The 26114-nt window shown below is 37.4% G+C and overlaps 1 protein-coding gene across 7 annotated transcripts in view; it reads left to right on the top strand.

Annotated features, from left to right (window-relative positions):
* The window catches only part of sema6dl (sema domain, transmembrane domain (TM), and cytoplasmic domain, (semaphorin) 6D, like), a 73553-nt gene that overhangs the window by 34811 nt on the left and 12628 nt on the right, over nucleotides 1-26114 (top strand). For 2 of the 7 annotated variants that reach the window (XM_058751658.1, XM_058751660.1), the window contains exon 1: nucleotides 20230-20472. The exons of 1 other annotated variant lie outside the window; for it this stretch is intronic. The gene's annotated coding sequence lies outside the window, so the exon portion shown is untranslated. Of the gene's footprint in view, nucleotides 1-19741; nucleotides 19871-20229; nucleotides 20473-26114 lie in introns of those variants that run through there. 4 more of the 7 variants (XM_058751655.1, XM_058751661.1, XM_058751656.1 and 1 more) reach the window with 3 other exon arrangements.

Genomic DNA, 26114 nt, shown 5'->3' on the forward strand with positions numbered 1-26114 from the left:
TCTCTCAGACTCGCACATACACCTGCTGCTCTTTCAGATTATGCTAAACTCTGTGTGAGAGGTAGAAAGCAGAAGTCAGGCTGTTTCACTTGTTTAGACTGCTTGCATTTACACTTTACATGTACTTTTTTTCATCCAAAAGAGGCAATAACACAATAAGTGCTAACAATACAAAGTTTCAAAGGTCAAGTTCACCTCAATATCTTAAGTGCTTCTCCTAAACAGCAATGAAATTAAAGAAAGAACAAGGATTTTTAATAATGCAACTATTTAAAGAGTTTGGTGATTTCTTGTGAATATTTATGGTCTGATTCATACAAAAATGTATGATATTCAGAAACAAACTAAGCATGAAGGTGCACTCCTAAACCTCAGTGGGGTGTAAGTAGCCACCAATGAATGGCCACCAATTAGCCAAAATATACTTGAAACTTTCTAGAAAATGAAATTTCTAGTGCATATATGTCAACCGGCTGCGTTTGCCCTCCATCAAATGAGTATACATTAAAAGGCTATATGTTCGTTAGTACATATACACTAAGTGTACGTATCGCTTTGTATTAAGAGTTAACTTTCCATCCTGATTATTACTAGACTGAAGGCTGTCATAAACAGCAGTTGGAGTACACAAATTCACATGAACCACACCCTAGATATCCATTTTCAAGCACACACATGTATAGTTCCTTTGATCAAAAAATAGCTTTCACATTTACCGAAAGCACTGAAGTTTGATGTCAAATGGACTTGGATCCATACAAAAGCTCTAATGTGAAAACACCCATAATATTTCTCCACCCGCTTCCCTAAAGGTGTGTTATAATCATCTCAGGTGTAAACTTGTCTCTCTCACACCCACAGATGTATAAACACACACACATAATGATAGCGTTACATAATCTGAGCTAATCTTTATAATATATTTTTTGGTAAAAAAGTGTCAACTGCAACACAATAGCTAACGCTAACATGCTAACTGTCATTCTTGCTGTAACCGTAGCCATATTTGCAATCTTTTAACATGATAAAACAGATAAATGCAAGTGTTAAAGTGGCCTCTTTCTCTGGAATTCCACTCCAAAACCCAGATAAAAGCTGCAGTTGGCAAACATTCAGCATGCAACCCAAAAATAGCTTGGAATAATAAGCCTGATTTACAAACGGCTTACAAAATATGGATCACACATGTCAGCTGCGGAGAGCATGCCTGTTTGCAGCGCTGAAATGTTAAAGTTAATCATGCAGAGGCTAATGAGGTCAGAGCAATGAACGTGTCCCCATCAGCTTACAGCTCTATAACACACACATTGAGAAGACAGACGTAATATTCTCTCTCCAAGAGTCTGACACTGTCTGGCCCGCTTGCTTCAGTCAGTCAGGCCGCTGAGACACGAGAAGAGAAAATATATGTATTTATCTAAACTGTCCCCATCTCCACGGCAGCATAAACCACAGCTTTACAGATCCACGGCCTATTCAGTGCAGGTGAATGACTTACAGACCCTGACACACACACTTAAGTCATTTGTGACACAGCACAACCCAAGCTGTATTTCCTGTAGTAAAACATTCTAGTGTCAGTCAAAAGGAGGAGCTGTACAGTATATATATAAGCAAGCAAACACAAGCAGTGACAGCTTCTGTAGCGAGTATTTTTTTTCCCCTGTTATTCATTAAAAGCAGTCACTCCTTGTGCGTGCTTGCTAGCGATAGCCTGATATTTTAGATAAACATTGAAAATTCTAATACTATATAGTGTTTAATGTGAAATACTGTAAATGAGCACAGCATGATCAGCCGCATTGCAGTTTCTGTATATTGTGCGTCTCTTTCAAAAATCAGAGCTTGTTGATAGTGGGTTCTATTGTTTTTTGTTTTGTTTTGTTTTTTGTAGTTTCTAATTAAAGCAATATGACTGATGAGGAGAGCAATCCACTAAAAATTAAAAATAAATAAAATAAACAATATATATATATATATATATATATATATATATATATATATATATATATATATTTATTTAAATCATTAAAAGATGTTTCAATGATATTCCAGTCTCTAAGGGTCAAGCCGTCCATATAAATAGAGCATTTTTATTTTATTTATTTATTTATTTATTTTAATTATTATTATTTTTGTTTGTTTTTTGGCCTCCACCATATGCAAAGTTTGCCTGCTGGGGAAGAACAAAAAACAAACAAACAAAAAATAAACAGCCAAACTGGTTGGCTGGTCTTAGATGGTTTAAACTGGAAGTAGCTGATTTTAGCTGGTCTGGCCAAACTGGTGTTCAACTAGTTTTAACTTGTTGGTCAGCTGGCCTACCAGACTAACCAGCTAAGATCAGCCTGATCAGCAACAGAAGTGGTCAAAACCGCTCTAAAACCTGCCTGCAAACCAGCTATGACCAGGCTGGAAAACTAGCGAGCTTAGGTTATATAATCAAATTAAAAAGTAACAGCACACCTCTATTTAAGCCACAATATAAGAGGTATAATTGATGTTCATAGCACAGAGAGGGTCACCTAAACCTAAACAAACTCTTAATTGTAAGTTTAAAATCTTTTTTTGCTAAACTGTGACACTACTACTGGTGATACATTCCTCAGAAAATGCCAGTAACGCAATGGTGCAAATTGAAGTTGTTGACTTTCTCCTCGTTTTGTCCCTGTGCCAAAGGAAATGTGAGTAAAAGAGACAGATGACACACTGACAATGCTACGAGAGGTAAATGACCCCAGGAACATCTTTCTGTCTCATTCTTTCATTCATTCAGCAGTTTAATATTCATCACTTCCCTTCAGCTCTGCCCTCACAGGCGTCCCACCGCCCAGACCTCCTCAAATCCCCTCACAAATCCCCACTTCAACATTACCTCATTTACAAAAGCAAAGTCAAGACAAAGAGCACGTCTCCGAGCAGCGCCGCCTTTAACATGCAGGACGCAGCCATCGAGGCGACAGAGAGGCACTATTATGAGCTCTTTCACCTCTGAGAACGTTGCTTTAATGATTCTATTCAGTTTTCATGTTATTCCTTTGCTTCCTTCATTATGTTAATAATTTCTTCACCTCAAGACAAAAGATTTGCCCACAGTATTGCGCCAGAGCAAACAGAGAGGTGTTAACCTGAAAAATTAACCTTGAAAACCCAGCCTCTCCCTTTATCGCATATTGTGCGCATGCGCAAGGTGATTTATGACCTTGCAGAGAACTAGTTTTTAAAATCCTATTACATATTATGTGAAGTCCGAGCTGTCCGCAAACCTCTGTTTAACACAGATTTATTCAGTCATTTAAAGGCAATTCTCTCCAATCAGGGTTTATAGCGCATCGCTACCAAACAGGCTACTAAAATGAAGGTCTAATCTCACACATACACACAGCAAATGTGTGACATATGTTACTGTTCCTGCCCTGCAGGGGACGTACAAACCTTCTGATGAGTCTATCAGGAGGACCCCTGCCGCCGTCACCAATTCTTAAAGGAGCAGTTTAATGAAAATGCTGTCATGATTTACTGACCTTCATGTTGTTCCAAATGTGTTTCTTCTGTGGAATACAAATGTTTTTCTTTCTTTCTTTTTCACACAACAAATGTAGTATGTGACCAAGGGCTGTCTACAAAAGCACCATAAAAGTATTTACCATACATAGTCCATATGACTATATAACGAGTCTTCCAAAGTTATGCAATAGCTGTATGTGAAAAACAGGCTAAAATGAAGTAATATAATGTAAATTAAGTACATTTTAATATATATGCAGTGCACAGCGCTAATGAGTACTCCCCCTCTGAAACTTAACAAATTCAGCGATTACTCTTTACTCAGAAGACATGTTAGGGTTCTTTAGAGATATAATGTTCCAGCAGGTCTGCATAATCAATTACCGAAGACGCATGTCAAAAATATTTGAAAAAATACGATTTTCTTATCAAATGAATAAAATGTTGTGTTGCAAAAATTAGTAAACCCTCCTGAAAGTTATTAAATAAAGCTAAATAAAAAAAATTCTGTATAAGCTTAAGGCAATTTTTGTTCAACAGGTAAGCACGTTGAACTGAAACATTTAAAGAGAACTAATTTCTTGACAATTAAAAGTGTCATAGCCCAATAAATCATTCTGACAACAAGGGAACGACTTGAGAGAAAACTGTCAGGAGACTCATTGCACAAAATAGGGAAAAGGTACAAGAGGAATACCAAATCATTGTTTTAAGTGTAAAAATACAGCAAAAGTAACACAGAAATTAAATAAATAATGGACTTGTGACAAGGCCCCTGAAATAATCAGGCGTTCACTTTAAGCTTCCATTTAGTGATGAGTCTTTGCTAGAAAAACAGGAGAAATGCCAAGCTGGAAAAGCTATGAAAAGAGTGATTGTTTATCTCACAGAGCATGATGCAGCCTGCAGAAGGGATGTCCACACTGGAACTACCTACTGTAGCCAGAGCACAATGAACTCATTTAACCTTTTCCAAGGCCCATATTTACACAATCCAGATTATTTCAGATCTAACAGCATCCAAAATGTCATGGTGTTGCTAGAAGAGCAGTATAATGTGAAGTTCTTGGTTCCCACAGTAAAGTTTGGTGGTAGTAAAGCTATTATAGGGTTGTATGAATGCTGAAGTTGTGCTTGATCAATTCTGACATGAATTCACAAACCACTGTGTGAAGTAACTCAAGAACAAGATGATACCCTCACCTCATTTCCTGCATTGTTGGGCATTTTTTCAACCAAGGTAAAAATCCTTCAGTGGATAAATATTTCACCCAATCGTAAAGGGTTAGTTCACGCCAAAATGAAAATTCTGTCATTAATTACTCACGCTCATGTCATTCCAAACCTGTAAGACCTTCGTTTCTCTTCAGAACACAAATATATTTTTGATGAAATCTGAGAGCTCTCTGGCCCTCCATAGACAGCAGCACAACTGAAATGGTCCCAGGTCCAGAAACGTAGCAAGGACATCGTTAAAACAGTCCATGTGACATCAGAGGCTCAACTTAAGAATACTTTTTGTACACAAAGAAAACAAAAGTAACATAATTTATTAAACAATTCTTCTCCCCGGGTTACCGTCTTCTGCCATTTTGGAGAGTACCATGATACATGCTTTCCCCGGAACGTAATCAACGTAATCAGCATTGTTTACGTTCAGGAGAAAGCGCGAGCCAAATTCAGCCCAGTTCACATTTTGGTATATTTCAACCATGATACACTCACACACACTTGCACAACACATGCACAAGAAGCATATGCATAAACACGGTCAACCACTCTCACACCCTAACAGCAGACTTTAGCTGCAACAACTGGTACTGAGAAAGCTTGTTGAGGCTTGTTGCAAATTGGAGTGGATCTGGTGTACAGAGCAGAACAGCACGTGTGTGTTTGTGTGTGTGTGTTAATTAGACTAAAGGTAATCCAGGCTGGTTACTGCTTGCTACAAGCAGGGCAAATAAAATATGCCCACTTACCTACAGTAAAGTAACACAGACACACCCTTGACGTCATAAATACACAAAACAATCCCCCATCATCCGCTCAATACTTCCTCTCACACACAGAGCAGATGTACAGGAGCATCTCTATGGTGTTACAACACATAGATTGGGTATACAGTGACTTAAAGGTACACATCAGCCTCATTCACAAAAAGTCTGAATATCACTGTATTTTTCTGAGCTGTTTTTGCAATGTATTTTGAACTGGCCTGGCTGTTATTTCAGCCAGTGTATGAAGTCAACTCCCTTTAAAGAGACATTTAACCTAAAAATTAAAAATCTGTCATTGTTTAGTCACCCTCATGTCATTCCAAACCTGGATGACTTTCTTTCTTCTATGGAACATTTATTTAAAATACATGTATTTCATGCCAAGTATAGTTAAAAATCTATTTACGTATTTACTGACACATCGCTTGAGACTTAACATGAAATTTATCATTTTAACTTTATTTGGAGTTCTACTTGTGTGCATTGGACATTTCTTTATATTAAGCCTAAAATGTGTTTTAATGTCACTACTGATGATCTTTGAATAATTTTGGTCTTTAAATGCAAGATATTTATTTAATGCAAAGTATAAGTGTACCTGAAGTATGCTTGCAATATTTTCACTTCATCGCAATCAAATATACCTTTGTACAGTATATATTTAGTTACTTCAGCACTGCTTCCGCACAATTAAAGTACCTTAAGTGCAAAATTAGTTTCAATTTAGCAAACTTTAAAAATACTTTCAATAAATCAGTTTAGTATACTAAAAGTACAACTGCAATGCATTTTTATTAAGTACATAATTATCTAAATGTATTTGTAATATACTTAGCATGCAATTCAAATACATTCTCGTAGAGCCCTGCATTTCGTCCCGACTTTTTTACGTCCCTAGGGCCGGGCTTCGGGCCAATTTTCACGTCATAGTTCAGTCCTAGGGCCTGTTTTAGGCTTCTCCTTATTTTTATATTTTGGACATCCATCAATTACTGATGAAAAAAATAGCCGCCCTGGTGGAAACAACACTAGACTGTGCTGCGACTGTGAAGAGCGACTCGACGGTGTTTAGTGTCCAGTAGCAGCAGCAGCGAGTGCCGTCAGCACAGCTGAAGAGTTTTGCGTTCAAATACACGCAATAAAGCTTGCCATAAAGCCACAGCAAAAGTAATTGCCATGAATGTGTCTGGGGAAAATAGTAATGAGATATTTGAATTATTTACTAATAAACTAGTATTTTCTGTGTCAGTGTCGCAAAGATGAAGATGATGATCCTGATTCGCCATCTCCTCATTAGACGCGCCTTTAGAGAGAAATGCATCTTCACAGATTATGATTATAATGAAAAAGTTTTTGTTTTCGATTTGATTTATTTCGTTAAGTAGTAATTTAAAACTTTCTATATATATATTTATCATGTCTGTGATGCATATATTCACTGACTCTCGGTTCATTTTTGTGAAGCGCTCCTGTTCAAGATGAGACGGCAGAAAGCACATCGTTTATTTTATAAAAGCACGACGTTTTGTTGATATTGTGAGTGCACACAAATAAAAGTAGGCCCTTTACAGTTCCAAATGATTTATTGCTCTTACCTTTATAAACAAAAATTATTTTAAGTTGTTTCCATTGAAAAAAAAAATGCAATTGATTGCGCTGGTGCCTCCATCTCTGCACAAACTATTGGATGCAGCACACATTTATCTAGGTTTAACGTTTAAACATTGTTATATGGTTGAACTGTTTCAGTATATAGATTTATTTTTGTTTATTTTGAGAAGGCTAAATTAATCAAACATAAGCTATGGTCAGCCTGCCGGTCTGCCGCTGGCCGCCTGGTCATTACTTTAAGAAAGAAAAAAAATTATTTAATGAACAAAAAATTGCCCCAAAAGTTTTTCTAAATGAACTTAATAAAAAAACTAAACGAAATATAATCACTTTGCCATTACATAGAAAACTGAACTATTTTAACAGCTGAAACATGAGCCGTTTTGGGAGAAAAAAAAAAAAAGACGGGCTCGGGTCGGTAATTCTGATAAGCTGTCTGACATGGGCCGGCCTAAATTTGAGGCCCGTGCAGCGCTCTACATTCTAGTATATTTATTTTTAGAGATTTCTCTAATTACAATATTACAATATATATTAAAACATTAAACATTATTTCGCCTAAATGTAGGCTACTGTAAGATTGGAAATGTATTTTCTTGCGTCAGAAATATATTTGAAAGATTTTAAGGTTGAAACTAGATTTTTTTTTTTTATATATATGTTTCATTCAGCTTCACTATATACATTATATATTTAAAATATATTTTGGCTACAATTTATTATTTGCATAAGGGTGCATAGAAAGGCATGTTTATACTGAAAATAACAACAATTATTCATTTTAAATACTGTTATTTTTGCCTGCTTAAGCTGAATTACTTTAGGTTAGTGAATAGGACGCAGGTTTATGCACTGAAAGTCTGCTTGTGCACATTTCATTCTAAATGGGATAGTTCACAGAAGAAGAAAAAATGTATTCCTTTCATCTAAAAATGATATATTTTTTTAAGTTTATGTATTCAGTAAAAGTCAAAGAGGTCCATTGCTGATCCAGTATTTTCTTCTGTGTTCCACAGACAAAAGAAATTCATACAGATTTGGAATGACACGAGGGTCAGTAAATGATGAGAGAATTTACATTTCTGCGTGATCTATCCCTTTATGTCTATGTGAGTCTATGCATAGATGAATAACCGCATAAAACATGTAAGGGATAATCAACGGCTAGCTGTGCATTAAACGATTTGAATGCACGACTTGGAGGCGAAGAGCCGGTTGCCTCCGCTGCGAGTCGGGCGGTTCTTCGCCTCCACGTCGTGCATTCAAATCGTTTAATGCACAGCTAGCCGTTGATTATCCCGTTTATGCCATGGTCATTTGCCAGCATTCACATATTAAAGATGTTAATAATATATGCGCTGCAATATTTGACCAAAACGTCTGTATTCAACTGTAACTGTATGTTACTATGCATGGATCGCGGAACCGGGGGGGGGCCGCCCGGGCCTGGGCCCGGGTAACTTTTGAGGTCTGGTACAAATTATGACATACAAAAATACATAGGTTACACGCAGGCCCGGCTCCAGGTACGAGTTGAAGGGTGGGCCAAGTGATATTCCAGGTGGGCAGGGGTTATGATTTTTTTTTTTGGGGGTATAGACTACTATTTTTATGCCCCCATTTTTTTTTTAAGTGAAAGGATGAATGCCTTATAAACAGTGACATTTAAGACTTGCATTTAATTCACCCCAAAATGGGCCATTTGCACATTTTCACGCAAGTTCTGCTACTTCATGGAGTAAGGATAATTATGAAATTAATATTAGCCACAACAGAGGTGCAAATTTTGCAATACATAATTCAAATTTTAAAAATTAAATAGACCGCAGCAATTAACATTTTGTCAGAACCTCTAGTAAATTACAAGCTATTTGTTTAGTTGTCTACTGAGAATCATAGGAGAATATGATCTCTATTTGAAAAACAAAAACAAAAGAGATACATTTTTCCAGAATTGTACATATTCCTATGTTTGACTGACTGTTTCTCCCATGGCAGTGACGGGCAAATGTAATCCCTCCTCCCCTCCCCATACCATTTACAATTTTTATATATAGTGAAAAAAATCCATTATAAAACACTCGTGCTTTTAAGCCAAATACAAGCTGAAACGACTCTCCGCAATCTCCGCAATCTCTGATCTCGGGTTTTCTCTGTATTAGAGCTGTTTTAAACTTGCTGTTTGAACGCGTTCGTTTACTGGATCCTTGGACTGAAAAGTTTACAGGAGTTTACCGGTTTAAAAATATCTGATCGCAAAAACCTGGTCCTTTTGATTTTTCTTTTCATATTATAATGTACTGATTCAAATTAGAAATCAATAATTAATTATTATTTTGCCATCTTGTCTGGGGACAAAGCAGGCGCGGGCTCAATCATCAATCATATTTAAAGGGAAGCCGGCGCGTCCTGACCGCATCACTGTCTTTACTGGGTGTTTTTAGGGAATATTTGCATTTATTCACAGACGATTTGATTAGCAAATCATGTGGTGGACTGTCATTATTTTGGCTAATGCGAGACACCACTGAATGCGCATCAGAGGGTATTTAGAAGTAGGTATAGGCTACGCAAAGCCGACTGATAAGCCTTATTATACCTGAATATACCCTGCACTACACCACTGAGACTGACGAAACCATACATCAACAGATTCTTAGCTTATTGACAAATATCTGATCTTGTAAGATGTTCTCCCTTTACACAGTGCACTGTCCCACTAAACATTAGACGTCTGACCGACGTGCAGATTATGTCTATATTGCGTCAGTCGGTCCAAGACCAATTCTGCACGTCTACACGACGTGCAAACTAGGTCCCCTATTTGGACGTCTAACCAAGACCCCATTTGGACGTCAATATGCAGTTCTACATTTGAACGTCGGACTAGGTAACTTTTTTTGAACGTCGAAGACATGTGCAGAAAATTTACATTATTAATGAATGTAATATTTATTTTATTTAAGACAAATATCAACATTGTTCTTATCAGCATGGTTAATGAATATCAATATAGGTTACCTGTGATGAAACATTATTTGTTATTTAAATATTTATTTATTGAGTACATGATGTCTAAAATGAGTTTAAGTTTGATGTAGAAAAGACGTCCACAAAGACCACATTTGGCCTACAATTAGCCCTTATACAGAGGTCCTGTGGACGCCAATACTGGACGCTCATTAGACGTTGGAAAAAGACGTCATCTGGCGTCACAGTCTGCACCTTCAGGGGACCAAAATTGGACGTTCAAAAACGAAGTACAAAAGACGTTGTTTGGACGTGTCTTTGCTCAGTGGGGTACGCGTGATCGCCAAATCGAAAGTGAAAGTGAATGGCGCGAGCGCTCATTCAAAAGCATTTCAATTTCGCCCATGTTGATAGCGGCTCCCTGATGCGCGAAAATACAGTATTAGCACGTATTTGGGTGTGGGCGGTAAGAAAACAAAAAAGAAAAAATATATGAACCTCAATTGAATATCACAACAATTTTGTGATTGGCTGTTATGTGTGGGGCCAGGGTGGAGCCGGGCCTGGGTTACAGGCTCATATGGATTACTCATTAAAAGATCGCGATCTTGATTCAAACACACTCAATCTTATTGCTATGTTGATGAGACCATGTCTATTAAACCATTAAAATCACAATCGGAATATTTAAACCTGTTTTCGCGCAGCCGCTGACCCAGAGAGAGCAGCTCATCATAAACTTTGTTTGAAACGGCTTTACAAACAGTCTACACAGTAGGCTACATTTCTGTGTTGCAAACATTAAATAATAATGAAAGTATTGGGATAAAAGTTCATAGTCCGGATATAGACTCTGATGTTGCTGCAGCCGCGTTCAAAATGAGAAACTGGCCTTTGGATCTGATGTTACGCTTAAAATGATTGTAATGGGCGGCGCAGGTACTCCAGCACCCCTAAAAAGACCAAAGCACCCTCATAGTTTAAGAGATTAAATTATACAGAAACATTTGTCTACTTACACATGCATAACTCGTGCAATGGAATACTATGTGACGTGCACATTTTCATACGGACTAAATAGCCTAATTAGAGAATATTTGTTTTTTTTATTTGAATTAGTTCGTAGACATTTCAAGCTTTCTATAGATTTGTTTCAGTTTAGTTTATGTCTGTGAGCCGGTGCATTGTTGCGACGCGCTCCATCCACAGAGACTGCATGAGACGACAGAAAGCACATCCAAAAATGAATAAGTATTTTATGTTCTTTTCGCAGGGAAAAAAAAAAAAAAAGATTGCGCGTGCGCCCCCATGTCATAAATTAAGCGCAATAGGCCTGCCGCCTACTCTCCTCATAAATACTTGAAATACACCTACAGCGATTTTATTATTAATATAATAATAATAATAATAACATGTTTCGGTCATATTTACTATTGCCCAGCTCCCCCTGTCATTGATCTAGCATCCTCTGAGCACCTGCTTATTATAAATGTTACGTTATGCCAGAAGGTAGCGAACAGTTACCGTTAAAATGTAATGTAAAATGTCTAATCATTCAATCAAGAGATTCGTTCAAAAACGAAACAAGTTCATATATTTCAAATAATATTTTACATATTTTTATTTTAATTGGCTCATTTATAACATTTTACACTCATTTAAATAAAACATTTTGTAAGAAACCTAAGTGAATTAGCCTACCTATTATTTTGTATTTGTCTAATGTTTTAGACTAGGATGTAAAAGGCATGGCGCCTGCAGGTGTTTGGCTGGACGCACTGTGCGTACCATGAGCGCTCAGACTGTCCTGGGATCATTTCAGCAGTAAATTATAGGACCGTGTGTCCCGTATTTCTGTCGACTGAATCAGCCATGCCATTAATAATGAATGTATCAGTCTTTTGCATGCCAAAGTCAATGTCTGCTTATAAACATTACGTCAAATGGAAAGAGAAAATCGTGCTACACGCGCTTTCATGAGATCGGGTTAGACTACAACAATTAATTTGTAGCCTATTTTACAAATGGGAATACAACGAATTCATGACAATGTTTTACATTCAAGCTACCCGTAAAATTTATAGTGAAAAGTTCTTTAAAATCATCTGGAATGCAATAAAGTAATTTTTAAAGCTGTTTTGCTGCATGGATTAAAAATAGGCTAATAAATAGGATTCACATATCAGAAAAAATTGCGTTGCAAAAAATTCCTTTAAATTTTAAGGAATTCAGAGCAGAGCAACATAAAAATCAGAAAAAAAATATAATCGGGCCTGTTTTAGGCTTTTCCTTATTTTTATATTTTAGACAGTGATGAAAAATGACTCTCCATCTCCTCATTGGACGTGCCTTTAGAGAGAAATGCATCTTTACGGATTACATAATGGAAGAGTTTTTGTTTTAGATTTGAATGATTTCGTTTTAAATTAGTAATTTAAAGCTTTCTATAGATATATTTATCATATTTGTGACTCAATTCCTTGAGTTTCGGTTCATCATTGTGAATCCTATTCAAGACGAGAATTTGTTTTCCTATTTATTTTAATAAAAGCACAACGTTTTGTTGATATTGTGAATGCACACAAATAAAAGTAGACCCTTTACAGTTCCGAATGATGTATTACTTTTACCTTTATAAGCAAAAATTACGGCATATTTTAATTTGTTTCCACTATCAAGAAATAAATGCAAGTGACCGCTCTGGCGCCTCCATGTCCTGCAGAGCGCGCTTCAGCTTCCACTCTTCACACAAACGATTAGATATGCACCTAGCGCACATTTATATAGTTCAAACATTTAAACTAACATTGATATGCTTGAACTGTTTATATCTATAGATTTTATTTTAGGCAAGTCGTGATGATTTGAGAAGGCTAAATTGCTCAAACATAGGCTATGATCAGCTCACTGTCTGCTGCTGGCCGCTTGGTCGTTACTCAAAAAAAAAATTACATTTAACGAACAAAAAGTGCTCCAAACGTTTTTATAAATTAGCTTTATAAAAAACAAAACGAAATATAACCACTTTACCATTACATAAGCCCAAAAAAACAAACAAAAAGAAACTCTCTGTGCGTACCCTCGGAAGAAATCCTGCAGGCGCCCCTGGTAAAAGGTACAATCTTACACTCTTTATTTGTTACAATAACAAGGATTTGGTACATTTATAATGCATTATAATGCCACTTCTAATCCATCGTGCTAGTGTGCGAAGTCTCCAAACCCAACCCCCCACCCCCCCGTCTTCGGCCCCACCTTCTTTTGGTACGTTCCGCTATCCATGTTACTATGGTTACCAATGTTTATAGGAAGCGGCGAAGCGCATTAATATAGGGCGAATTCCAAACGGCTTTTTTGCGCCTTTGAAGGGCACTTCGGGAAAGGGACGCCATTTGCAGGGACGTTCCAAACGACAGTGAGCAACTGAATCCCTTCACAAACAGTTTTGCCAACTTAGCAATTTTGTTGCTAAATTTAGCAACTTTTCAGACTACCCTAGCAACTTTTTCTTCCAAAAGCACCTAGCAACAAATTTAGCAATTTTAAAAAATGTATTTGGCAACTTTTAGCAACTTTTGATAAGTGATAAGACACATTTTCCATCCAAATTACACAAAAAGAAAACCAAAGATGCCTAGCAGTACACCCATCATGTGAATTGAGTTAGCTGCTATTTGCAATTCTTCAATTTAATAATAATAATAACTGAATAATTGAATAATTGTTCATTTATGATACACTTTGTTAGTAGCTTGTACTTGCGATTGTTGATCAGTTAGTACGCTGTAAGAAAAATGGAAAAGATAGGCTACTAGTAATTTTCCAGGATGTTATCCATTATCCATTGTAACCCTGTAACCCGAAAACACAATGCGTAATTTAAAATGCAGGTAAAAAACCAATACGGAAAATTCTTTCATATTAACATAAGTTTATTGTGCCCTATTTTTACAGCCTTTTCTTGGAGTGTAGCATACTAACTACTAATATTTAAAGCATTATTGTTGAGAATGTGTTATATTACTAGTTTACTAGCTATAAAAATGTAAAAAAAAAAAAATGAAATTGTAATCATTCAAAAATGTGTAAATGTTCAATAATTCAATGTATTTTAAAATACAGTTATTTATATTTTAATATAATATTTTGCATATTATTTTACAAACAAATCTAAATTAACATATATCAAATATATATTTTTGCTGAGATTTGATGTTGTGACAATTTTGCACCGTGATTACGCAATGACGTCATCGCGCAATGACATCACAACGTCATTTAGCAACTTTTAGCAACAAATTGACCTTCCTTTAGCAACTTTCTCTGAAAATTAGTTGGCAACACTGTTCACGAAGCGCCCTTCCAGAAGTCCGTTAGTGAAGGGAACATGCGATGGTCACAGTTTGTGATCATGTGATCTTCACTTAGGAGATCTTGCGATGCATTTTAATGCAAAGTTGGGGTTTATTTTGACTTTACATACAAACGTAAGTAGAATAAGCTAATAAATGTTTTCTTTATTTTTATGTAATACAAAATATTTTCGTCAGTGATTAAAAATTAAGACTGTATTGTTAGCAAGTTTAGTTTGAAAAAGTTTAATAGTAAATAAGACATAATTAGACAGTATTTGATTAAAATAATAACAATAAGAAGAAATATTTATTTGCAACAACTGTTGGAGCGCTGAATGATCCTATGTTTGAGCAATTTAGCCTAGCGTTGTCAGGTAACATTTTGTCCATCATTCCCTTGGCCAAAGGAGTTCCAAACGCTTATACTAGACAGTAATACTGTTATACTAGCTCTGCCCTTCGAAGGGAGTAGGGCATAGGGATGAACATGATTTAACTGACCTGGAACTACCTGTGCAGTTCAACGAATTTAATCAACACCTGCCAGCCAATCAGAATCGAGTATTCAGACAGACCATGGCATAATTTACCACAACAGACTGGCTGTTTAGGAAACAGATTAAGTCCCAGAATTTCAAACATTATAAAGTCAAATACAGTCAGACAGTCTTATCATGCAGAGCTTAAACATAACCTCTTGAACCTGCAACATCAGGCTAAAAAAAAAAAAAAAAAAAAAATCCTTTGTGACTTGACAAGAGGAGAAGATCTGATACTGATGTGAATGAGAACGACATTAAGAATGTCAGTCAGGACCAGTGTACTGATGCGGATTAATAGCTTAATGTCTAATTAGTTTCAGTCTCTGATCTGAAGAAACAACAGACACACGTCCCTCAGCAAACAACAGGTTATGAGCGCTGAGCAGAATATCCCCAGCACAGACAGCTATTATCAGGACCAGATAAGAGCAGCTAAGGTGAGCGGGAAGATGTCACCTGAGTCCAAAAGACAGATGGAATGAGAGAGAATATATGACATTTTCCGGGAGAATGAGATTCTAGAATCTCTAAAAAATGAAAATTATTTCGCATATAAATTTCATGGCAATGAGTCAATAAATAATGAGCTCGAATGTCATTTCCTGTCTTCAATCTGTTGGTTCGCACGGACGCTGACATATCCCTCTGGAAATTACCTACGGCAGCGACTATGAATATGATTATGTCTATCTGAGCCACGGTGATAGCTCAGTACATTCATAATTAATGTAAGTGTCAACAAAAATCTCCAGTTCTTGTGCCATAGTCTTAAACCATATACACATCCTTTCTGCAGCTTCCTGTTGGGATGTAAACACAAGCTCAGAGGAGAACTGTGTTAGTAGATAGAGTAGAAACTGAAGAAACAAACAGGACTTTTTTTAATGTTTAAGGGGGTCTGACTGTTCGGAGGACATGTGCAGGACTGTGTCTTCAGGGACAGGGCACTTTCAGAGGTGGTTGACCGGAGTTACAGCTCGTTGACCCAGAACCATGACACTTTACATCAATGTGTAATCAGAGCAAAAACACTCATCCTTATTTTTATTGGCCAATATTCATGTTGTAAGATTAAAACTGCTGCCAACACTGAACCACCCACTGAGACAGACTGTCTGTCTGTTTGTCTGTCTGTCTATCTATCTATCTATCTAATCTATCTATCTATCTATCTATCTATCTATCTATCTATCTATCTATCTATCTATCTATCTATCTATCTATCTATCTATCTATCTTTCTGTCTGTCTGTCTGTCTGTCTATCTTTCTATCTTTCTGTCTGTCTGTCTGTCTATCTATCTCTCTGTCTGTCTTCTATCTTTCTGTCTGTCTGTCTGTCTGTCTGTCTGTCTATCTATCTGTCTGTCTGTCTGTGTCCGTCTATTCATCCATTCAACCGAGTCTATCTATCTATCTATCTATCTATCTATCTATCTATCTATCTATCTATCTATCTATCTATCTGTCTGTCTGTCTGTCTATCTGTCCTGTCTTTTCATTCAACTCTTTCTTTCTTTCTATCTGTCTATCTATTTAGATAGATAGATAGATAGATAGATAGATAGATAGATAGATAGATAGATAGATCTGTCTGTCTTTTTTACAGTAATGTAGGAAATAGACAAAAATACGGCACAGACAAAAACTGTGTTTAAATAAATTATGAAGTTATATTTTATCACATCTGCTCTCTAAATACTCTCTAGGAAGTGACTATCCAAAGAAAGAAATAAAGGAGAACTCGTCGTCTGCGGAGGTTGATTATGTCTATCTGAGCCATGGTGATAGCTCAGTACATTCATAATTAATGTAAGTGTCAACAAAGATAGATAGATAGATAGATAGATCTGTCTGTCTTTTTTACAGTAATGTAGGAAATAGACAAAAATACGGCACAGACAAAAACTGTTTTTAAATAAATTATGAAGTTATATTTTATCACATCTGCTCTCTAAATACTCTCTAGGAAGTGACTATCCAAAGAAAGAAATAAAGGAGAACTCGTCGTCTGCGGAGGAGTGTAATTATGGACCGTTTATTGTGTTCAGCTGTGTGAAGTGTTTTGAAGGTTTACATGCCAGAGCAGTTGGTCTCTGTAGCGGGAGGGGTCGGGCTTGTCCGAGCCTGGTTAAGTCTCTCACTCTCTCAGTACGATGAACATTAAATCGCTGAATCATAATCTTCCAAGCAAATAACACACCTTCTACGCACGCGATTTCACCAACAGGTTGTGACAAAAAAATATTTCCCATGATGGAATTGAGCGTAGAATCACTGGGTCACTGTGGCTTTCATGATTAGACATAAAAAACAAAACTGCCCTTTCTGCCAAAGAACCATACCAATATTTATTCAAAATCTAATTTATCTAAAGTATTACATTTTTGTACTGATGGACATTTCCCTTGGAAATATGAAACTGTCCAAATGAATTATACTAAACAGTACTGCACAGAAATTCAGCATGACATTATGACAGAGCAAGTTATGCAGTCTGGGTGTCAAGCAGTCGGACTCAGAGGCTCCAGACCCACACACACACACACTGCCCCGATTAAGAGCGTGTCTGTGGCATGATGCTGGTCTGGGCTCCATTTGTCACACAAGTGTTGCACTTCCATGGCCTTGTCTCTCTGTGTGTGTCTCTCTGTGCCATCTGTGGGGGCTGGACGGTACTAAATCAGGCTGAGCAGTGAGAGCGGATGGGCTGCAGAGGTCTGCTGGCTAACCCTTCACCCTACACCCCCCACAAGGCTCTCAAGAGGCTGGGAGTGCCCACCTCTGTCCCTCTGCTGTCAATCGCACATACAGTAGACAATGGCAGACCAGTGGCAAGTAGTTTAGAAGTCGTTCTGCCATCCTGCTGAACATTCACATGCTAACGAACAGTACTGGGAGTGTTTGAGTTGTGTTTATGCATGTATGTAATTGTAAAGATGTATGGGGGAAGGGTCAGGTGTTATCACTGCCCCAACCTCTGGACCCCCGTAGAAGACTTTATTAAGCCTCTGCATGGATTTAATCTAGCTGTTACAGTTTAAGGAAATTAAAATATATATATTATTATTTTTTTTATTTTTTTTTATGTATAGATTAATCATTTGATTAGCATGAAAATGCAGTGTTAAATGCTATGCCCATTTGGAAGAAAATTCTATTTTTTTTTAATAATGTATTTATTTTGTCCTTTCTAATATATCTCTTTTGAAAAAGAACCACGTGTGTAACCTGACATTTCTGAAGGGATCTCAATAGTCTCTCAAACTATGTTTAGATTTTCCAAGATGTCAGTCTGTGATCACAAGTCAAATATCTAATTATGAACATATAGGCTATAGCTCTCTTACTATATGTCCACAATTGATTATGAATATTTCTCTTAAGAAATTTTGGTAGAAACTTCTATGATAAAGTTTAAACTTTAATGAATTGTAACTGAGATCTTGATTATGTCTCGTGAGCTTATGAAAGAACAACCTCTGAATAACAAAACATCCTTTGGGAGGTCTTAGGACATAAAACTTTCACTTTTCAATTTCCTCTACCTGCTCTATTTCCCTGTCACGTCTTCACCTGTGCTGATGAGTTTATTAACAGCAGACTCAACTAGGTCAGTGGAACAAATTCTCAAACTATTACCTGTATGTACAATGTGTGTCTGTCCAGTTACCTGTAAGATGTGATGGCATTCTGAGTTGCTTCTCCACAGTTATATTTACATTTAATGTTCTAATCATTATATCTACTCCGATTGAAGCAAAGAGGGATTTAGCGACTGCTGAGAGCAGAGATGATATTGACTTTTAGATGCTTGTGTGCATTTCACAGCAAAATTTATGCACTTATAAGAACCGCAATACTAAATAATGTTGACTGCAGTGTCTCTGCACAGCTGCCAAATCCTCTAACACTCTGCCCCGTTCTTTGTTTTACTATCAGCTCGTATGTGTTAATGTTCACACTCGTACACAATACAGCCTAAGTGAATCTGTAACTAATTCATACAGCAGCTTGCGTTAATATTTAATTTATCAACAAACATTTTGAAATATACTTGACCACATATACTGCAAACTTGAATTTTATCTGTGCAGACATGCATATGCAAACAATAAACTTTGAAAACTTTGATCACAGCTGTGTTTAATGTACAGATTAAGAGAATGTTTTCTATGCTGGCCTTCCATTATTGAAAACGTTTCTGAAAGGTTGATGGTGAAAATGCATGGGAGCACTGTGTCAAAATATATTCTGTTCGCTCCTTTCCTTTTTCGCCTCAAGCTGAAAGTCAAGATTTCCTTCCAAAGAGCAGTTCCAAGGAGTGTGGTTCGTTGTCCTCCCTTCCCAAAACAGTTCTGTGGAAAAGATTTAACAAGCGGCTTACTGCTGGGGGAAGGGATTGGGAAGAGAGGGGGGCCCCTCAGGGTCACCAAGATGTGAGGGCCTCTCGCATATATACACACAAGAGATTCAAGACACTTTATTGGTGCGTTAAAAAGTGTTTACACTGCAAATGCATTAATAAATATTATATACATATCTTTATATACATAAATAGGTACACATACAGACAATAAAGGTCTCACACTCTGGCAGGAGAAAGGAAAAACAGCAGAGCAAGGGAAAGCAGCCAAAAACCACATATACTAGCGCTGGAGTGGATAGAGGGAGTAGAGAGAAAGAGAGGGAGAGGGAACAGGGAGGGATCAGTTTCTAGGCTAGGCTGTGGTTGGCTCTGCTGATGGATGGACTCGGGATGGATCGAGTTACACCATTTGCCGTGCATTAGTTTGTTTTTCCCCGCTCAGAACGGAGAGAGACACATCAAGCTTGACTCAGAGTTGTTGCGATCCAAATCGCGTAAAGAGAATCACGGATTCAGATGAGGTGAGTTGATTTAATAGAGAAAATGCAGCGTTACGAGCGTTTGAGCCGGTAAAAATGGGAAAAAGGAAAAGAAGTGACAAGAATTTTTTTTTTTTTTCAAAACATCAGAAGTACTCTAGGTGCAGCGCAAAAAATAGAACTGGAGCTATTTTTATTCACCCTGTTACCCGTTCACACCGATTCGGATTGTTTATAAGCGGACTGACGCACGCGCTTAAAGTTCTTCATTCTGAAGAGTAGATCTCTTGAGGTAATTACTTAGTTGGTTTTATTTGTTTTGGGTTGTATTGGTTTGGTTTGGTTTGGTTTGGTGAATGACGGGGGGATGGTACTAGAGGAGAGGGAGGGTCTTGGTGCTATTTGATCGGTGAGCTTTTGAAGATCACAAAGCTTTATCCCGGGGACGAGCTGGACGAACCCCACGGGCTCTGGGAATTGTTTTGAGTGGTTCGGATAAAACAAACACATGGGAATCTTCTGGCATTATGGATCGAGCTGTACACATGCTGTCTGATCTTCACTGGATTTAATAGCGTAAAACATTTTGGAATATAACGCGGAGAGGGTATCGTAGTCTACATGCTCGTTTGGAGAACATTCAGGTAGGATTTGTTTTCCTTTTTATATTTTGTTGTCACACATATGTTGGAGTAAATGGAGCATTTTGTTGTACCGCAACTTTTTTTTTCTTCGTTTAGACTGTTAACTCAAAACGGATGGAAGCGCTTGGATAAAAGTAACTGATTGTGTTTGGCATTATTAATGAGAGAAAAGCAGTGCCTTACTGTCACATCCTGTTGATACAGTGTTTTTATTATTCGATTGAAAGGGGAAAAAATAATTCAACATAATGTTTGTATAATCTTTCTTCTTGATAGCTACTATCATAATACAAATGAAAAATAATTACAAAAAATAAAATAAAAATCAATGTGGGAAGCTGATTTAAGCATGTTATTCCTCAATTGCATCGTTTCTTCGTATGTATAATAAAACGGAGAGATGGCACAAGAGTCAGAAATTAACTCTAAAATACTACAGATAATCAAAATACGGGGGCAACATGCTATTACAGTGAATCCCCATGTTTTTAGCTAACAATTGAAAGGTAAATAATAGAAATATTATGAAATAGGCTACTTTTATTCATACACTTTAGGGTCAATTTCAATTAGTTGATTCGTTTTAAATATTTGCCATTGCTTATGATTTATATGAGGGGGGGAAACGCCCTCAAAAAGGTCATAAATGCCCCTGAAAATCAATGCCAGTTAATTTCTGACATTGGGTGGAACAGATGTAGCCTAATGCACTTCAGACCCCTCCTGTCCCGTAATGATGAGGGATCCAAGTTCGCATAGTAGTAGCACAAGGCAAATTTAGAGCCTTAAATTCATCTAACCTTTGCCTAGGAGTTGCATCATAAAATTCAAACTGATACGATCTCTTGAGTAACAAAACAATAATATCTCTACTGCCTGTAGAATATGGTCCGAGGTAGAGGGAGGGAGAGAGAGAGAGTGTGTTTGCCGTTGTTGTGTAAAGTGGGTTTTGGAGCCCACGGTCATGCATTAACACAATCAATTTCCCAGCAGAAGCCATTACCGACCCAACACTCTTCTGTTGTCTTTATGCATTTAGCTACTGCAACTCAAGAGATTCGTCACGCCTCGGCTCCAGCTTGAACGCTTTGATTCACATGCTCTGTTGTTCAGAGACGGAGTTCAGGTCCGGTTCCGAGCGGAGAAGGTTTAGTTTGAAGATGCTTTATGCTGTTCATCTGGGATGAATCGGCCATAGAGAAACGAAAAGAGTTTGAATGAATGAACTAATGAGTGAATGAGTCGTTAGAGGAAAGAAATTGCACAGCTATCTCGTTTAGTTCTGCGCGCGCAGAATGTTGCGTGTTGAGGCACAACACTGAGTGCAAAACATGAAGTAGGGGAGACAGAGGTAACATGTATTTAAAATTATTTGATGTCTCACAAATTCATAGGCTACCATATTTGAGGCTGTAAGACAAACAGAAAACATAAATTCTGTACATCTGCTGTACATCAAAGCTAATTTTCTTCAAAACAATTGTTATACCATAACCTCAGTCCACGTATTTTATGTGAAACATGGTAATTCACAACTGTTAACAAACAGAAAACATTTTAATTCAAAACCAACAAGCAACAAATGTAGAACAAATACATAAAACATAAGCTAACAACCAATACATAAGCTAAAACATGTTTGAGCTGAGCTTTTGTCTAGATTTTGAGAACCGCATCTCCCCACAAGGACAGTAAAACCTGAAATCACCTACATTGTGTGAAGCAGCTTAGTTCCCCAGGAGGAAAACAACTTAATAAACAAACTAAATAATGTCTTCATTAAAATGCAGAAAAGCAGTTTTGTGAGGGTTAGGTTTAGGGGTCAGGAATAGAAAATAGAATTTGCTTAGTATAAACAAAAGTCAATTTAAATGCATATCCACAATGATAGAAAAGAAAAAAAGGATTTTTTTAACATGTGAGCAATAGCTTGTGTGGATGTACTGTATATGCTGGTCATTTATAATAATGATTTCACCCTCTAGCCGATTTTTAATTGGTTAAACGGTTATGACTCCGTATTACAACACTCCCTGCTCTTCTCTAACCATTTCTCGCTGTTTGACCATATGGAAGTTAATGAGATATGCTGATCTCCTAATGCATGCTTTTGTTAGTTTGTCTTTCATTAATGTGTGACATCGAGTTTAAGAGGTTCATCTCTTAGAAATACTATAAATGCAAACCACAAGAGTGCACGGCCCCCCTGCATTTCCTCTTATCTCTGCTGAACCTGTCAACCCTCTTTCAGAGAGCGCCGGATAACATCTACCTTTTCTGAAACTTCCCCGTGAAGCAGCCTCAGCACTTTTCATGTGGGTGTGTGAATAAAGTCAGTCACAACAGCTGGCCACATTGTGTCCACTAAGCCCACGCCAGCCCTGCTGTCTTGTGTTCAGCCTCGGTCAGGCTTGAGTAACTGATTTAACCTTTAAAGCATAGAGGTCTCCTCACTGGCCCAGAGTGAACGGACCCTGAGCTCTCTATTGTTCCCATAACACACACACACACCTGCAGGAGATGGCTTTGGGAGAGTGGGGGTGGAGAGTAAGGCTGCACAGGTGGGGCAGTGGCCCGTCTTACAGCTGTGGAGTAACAAGTTGTGACTCCTCAGCTGTAATCCTACTGTAAACAACTTTATGATTCCAGTGCTCTTGTGTGGGAGAGCTCTAATCTCAGCGTGAGTCTCTCTGAAACCACACACATCACAACTGCTGAGTTGTGAAAACAGATACAAAGGCCCATTTTTCAAGATCATTTTGCAGTTTTAGTGGGCAGTATGACCAATATCTTATGTCAGTTTTACCAATATCTTATCCATTTTTACTAATATCTTAATTTTATTACTAAATAATATAGTTTTTATAAATAATAACTATAACTAACTATATATGTAATTATAGTTATTTATAAAAATACTATTTATAAATACTCTCTACATACTACATATTAATATAGATATTATATATAGGCCCTATTTATATTTTAAAAATGTGCATAATCCAGTTACTTATATACATTTTTTTGATTATTATGTATGTATTAATTTATAGAATTTTTATATTTGGGTACAAACCAAAATATATCATTATTCATAAAGAATAGTACATTGTTATTTTATTAAACTGATACTTTGTTAAACTAATAGTTTAGACTCAAAATTTTTATATGATGAGCCAGTGTAGCAGATCAGTGTAAAATAGCTGATATATGCAAACCTGTGACTGCATGTTAGTTTTCTATATTACATATGAATTGTTTTAAGCATATTTATTATACTATATAAGTTTTTTTAATAGATTTTATACAATACCTTTTGAAATGAAAAACAGTAAAGACAATACCACAGCACAAATTATTATTATTATTATTATTTATTTTATTTTATTTTTAATGCAGAAACCTGGCAAAGTTGCTTGCCAATCATAAATGATTAAACTCTGTTTTGTGTTGTGCTTAACAGATACCCTTAATTATTAGTTCTACACTTAAATACAAGTTCAAAAACAAGTTTGGCACTGCATTATCACATTTTTCCAGGTTTCTTCTTTTTCTCTTATATGTAAATCACGCCTGAGCACTGATATCTGCTTGTATATATCTGCCACGGTATAGATTTTCTAGCAGCTGGCACATTTTTGCCATTGTGTGGTATTAACCTATACTCGCCATACCTATTTTATAGTTTCTGGTGATTTATTCTTTCACCTTCTTTCTCAGTGTCAGGCCTCAGGCAGACCTGCAGGGTTCATGTTAAACCAAAGCAAAGTGATTGTGAAATGCAACTCCTTGGTTAAGTGACATAATTCTCTCCTGCATCAGGACGCGTGAAACTAGCTTTAACACATCAGCTGCACCATTGGGGAGCGTTTATTTCACAAGGTTAACTGAAGCCACAGAACGTCACCGACCGGCTTTGTTCTTTTGGCCTTCACTCTCGCATTTCCTGCAGCTGGACTCTCGCGGGCGGGCGCTGGGTGGATCTGCTGCAGGCAATCTTACTGGAACGACCTGCCAACACAAGCGGCGTGCCAGCATCCCGGGAAACGCAGCCAAAAACATCAACGAGTGTGCGATTGCGTCGCACGGAGAGCAGCTGTAATGAGAGTAGCCGGGGAGCAGCTAAACACTAACAGGTTGCGTGACTAGTCGCTTCTCTCCACACAGGGCCTGTCCAGGCTCATACACCGGAGGGCAAGAATGGAAAACCAAACCAAGACATTCAATAGAAAAAACGTTGCGCTCGCTGTATATTGAAAAGAAATTCAAGACGGCTGACCTTTGTATGTCCTTTGTTTCTGTTTTGCATTAGGTTTCTCTCGCTCTCTTTGCCCGAGCCTGGTGTTTTTCGTATGCCGGAATTGTTGTGGTATTGTAGCGTGTCTGCGTAACTCCCTGTGGTGTTTCTATGAATAATGATTAGAGCTTGTGAGGAATTTCTGTCATTGACAATGAATATGTTCCAGGGTGCTGGAAATATCCTTCTTTATTTCTTGAAGTAATATCCAGGCGGAGGAAATGATACGGCACTGTGAAGCTGTGATTAGACTCTCAGTGCTGTATTAAACTGGGGCTCCTCTTGTACACATCGCTTAATCCATACGGTGTTTCCCGACCCCTCCGAGAGCGCCGTTCTGCTGATGTGTGCACTTCTGTACGGATCAAGGATGCGTGTGGGAAAAGAAATTCATTTGTAACTCTGTTATGATGGACACATTTTTTGACCCCTTGACCTTTGACTTCCACTGAGTGTCCAAACATTAAAGCTTTTAATCGCTCAAGCTCACATGGGCAAGGGAAACTTACATTTTCATTCATGTCTCGTCTTCTGGTCTCTCCTTCTCTTCTCCTTTTCTCATCTTGATCCTTCTCTTTTCATCTCATATTATCTCACACAGTGTGTCTTCCTCATCTTGTTTGTCCTAGTTCTGTCTGTCCTTCTCCATCCTGTCTCCATTTTTGTCCCTGTCACCTTGTCTTTTCTCACCTTGACTCATATTTCTTTAATTTTTCTTCTCTTCTTTTTTTGTATAATCTGTTCTGTTTTCATATTGTCTCTCATCTTGCCTCTCCTTTTCTTCGGTTCTTGTCTCTCATGTTTGTCTCATGTCCTTCTCTGTTCCATTTTGTCTCATCTCCACTTCTCTTGTCTTATTTTTCTCACGTTGCCCCTTTCTTTTCTCTTTCTTGTCTCATCTTCTCGTTTTCTTTTTTATGTCTCATGTCCTCTCCTTGCCTCTCTTTTCTTCAATTCTTGCCTCATCTTGTCATTTTTCCTTCTCATCCTGTCTCTCCTTCTTATGTCTCTGGTTTCGTCTTGTCTCTCTTTTCTACTTGTCTCATCTTATCTGGTGTGTCCTTCTCATCTGTACTATTTGTCTTGTCTCTGCTCCTCTTGTCTCCTCTCTACCCTTTCTTTTCTCATCTTTTCTCATTTTTTTCCATTTCTTCACTTCTTGTCTCATACATTCTATTCTCATCCTTTTCTCAGCTCCTCTCCATGCTCTCCTCATCCACCTCTTGTTTCCTCTTTCTCATCTTGACATTTTATTGTCTCGCCTTGTCTCTTTCCTTTCTCCTTCCCTTTTTTCCTTTATATTTTCTTGTCTTTGTTTCTAAGCTCGTCTTTTGACTCTCCATCT

Source organism: Onychostoma macrolepis, chromosome 18, assembly GCF_012432095.1.
Source record: "Onychostoma macrolepis isolate SWU-2019 chromosome 18, ASM1243209v1, whole genome shotgun sequence".
Classification (NCBI taxonomy): Eukaryota; Metazoa; Chordata; class Actinopteri; order Cypriniformes; family Cyprinidae; genus Onychostoma; species Onychostoma macrolepis.